The following is a 2233-nucleotide window of genomic DNA, read 5'->3' as shown; positions in this document are numbered from 1 at the left end:
TTCTCACACTTAGACCACGCAGTGGGCTAAGTGGGAGAAGATATAACAAGTGATAAACACATATATAACAGGTAGACAATAAAAAAAAAAGAAAAGAACGAAAAATAAAAGTTACTTGGTCAAGAGATGTTTGATCATTTTTGGGGCTGGCTCCCTCGGGAGCCAGACTGGGGTGGGACTCCGGGGCGGGTCACTTTCACCTTCTTCCTAGCTGGCTGCTCCAGCTCTTCTTCCTTCTGCTCTGGGATTTCCGGTACTGACTTTCTCACGATCAATTTTGATTTTGGTGGGGCTGGAACTTGCACGGGAATAGTCGGGGAGATCATCTGAAACGACTGTTGTGGTCGCTTGACGGAGGGACTGCTCTGAGTGGGCTGCCTGACTTCACTGCTGGACCCAGGAGTTGTCCTCAACTGGGTCAAGGGGAGCGTCTGCTGCATCCACTTCAACATTTTCATTGAAAGCTCCACCGCTTCCGTCATCCTATCATTCTGTTTGGCACATTTTACTACCAAATCAGCAATATTTCCCCTCAGGGTCTGCACTGCCTCCCGATTTCCCATCAATTCGTTCCTTATCCCACCGAGTTCCTTCATCATATCCTTCCGCATTATCTGCATCTCCTGGAACAGGGGTTTCCCCCTCAGTAGTTGTTTCAAACATAGGGGTTTCCCCCTCAACAGCCTTCTCAAGCACAGGGGTCTCCCCCTCAGCAATTTCAACAGAAACCGGGGTTTCCCCCTCACGAACTTCAAACACAACAGGGGTTTCCCCCTCAAGAATTTCATCAGCAATAGGGGTCTCCCCCTCATACATTTCCCTACCCTCAAGATTAGGGTTCTCCGGTACATTACCTTCTGTCTCCTTCAAGGTCTCGTCATGCGTCTGTTCACCGTCCTCAGATTGCCTGTGTAAAGCCTCCTCTGTCTCCGCTACTTGCGAAACGCCCCTTGCATGAGGTGGTTCCACGACTTGCGATCTCGTTACAGAGAGATTTGCCGGTGTCGCGGCCGAATCCTCCGGAATTGGCAGTGACGGTACAGTCGGCGCAGACGGCATCAGACTGGCGGTGAATAGGGCGTACACCTCCTTCGCTTTCTCTATGCTTCCCACCTTCTGTGTTAATTCGGCCAACAAAGTGGGGTCATACTCAGTTCCCTTGGTCGAATCCATCGGTATAGATCTAAAAGAAAACGAAAAGAACTGGGCGATTTTGTTGTTAGGGTTTCGTCTGTCTTTTAGAGAGAGAGTGAATGAAGAGAGAAGGAAGAGCAAACACAATTTTTTTTTCTAATTAGGAATGATGGAGAGAGAAGGATGACGGTTGCATTTTCTGGTGAAAAGATGGTGCGGTTGCAGGCGTGATGTAAGCAACCGTACGTCTCCCATAATTATCGGCCAGAATTTGAAATTCAAAATATCTTTTCCCTCCTTGACTCCTTCCTTCAGGCTCTCCTCCTGGCGAATCCCCTCGACCATGCCCTACAAAATAAAATTTGAAGATTCCAGACCCCTGGGTCGAGGTTAGGGCATAAAATACGGGTTCCCCTAGGAGTCTGGTGCTTCGAAATTATATACACATAAGTACATATTTTATCATCGTTTTTTTTTTCCTTTTTTTTTTATTTTTTTAGAGAAAAATTAAACTATTTACATGTTGTATTTCTGAGATTCCCTGGTTCAGTTGTGAATTTTCAAAATTATCAGCTTACCCCTTGACCCAGGAATCCATCGGAAATTACCCTCGTCCTTTTAGGCAATAATAGGGAGTGTGTGTAGTGGAATCTCGTCCACAACACACAACTCAGAATTATCCCTATAGACTTTCACTCTATGACCGTTTACAAGGAAAGGAACAGAGTTTGGAGCACTTCCCTGGATCTCTACTGCTCCATTTGCTCGGATGCCAACGATGGTGTATGGGCCAATCCTTTTAGACTTCAGTTTCCCTGGCATGAGCTTAAACCGAGACTGAAAAAGGAGCACTTTCTGTCCCACATGAAGTTCCTTGACCCGGAGGTTTTTATCGTGCCACAATTTCGTTCTTTCTTTGTACCACATGGCAGATTCAAACGACTCCAGCCGAAGTTCCTCCAACTCTTGCAATTGCAACTTCCTCTCTTCTTCGCATGCTATCGGCTTCATGTTCATTTCCTTCACTGCCCAGTATGCCTTGTGTTCAATTCCTACAGGCAAGTGACACATCTTACCAAACACAAGTCTGTAGGGTGAA

Source organism: Salvia hispanica, chromosome 3, assembly GCF_029641045.1.
Source record: "Salvia hispanica isolate PSC_SH4W2 chromosome 3, Shi_PSC_v1, whole genome shotgun sequence".
In the NCBI taxonomy this organism is placed as follows: Eukaryota; Viridiplantae; Streptophyta; class Magnoliopsida; order Lamiales; family Lamiaceae; genus Salvia; species Salvia hispanica.
Note: the sequence above shows the minus strand (reverse complement) of the source record.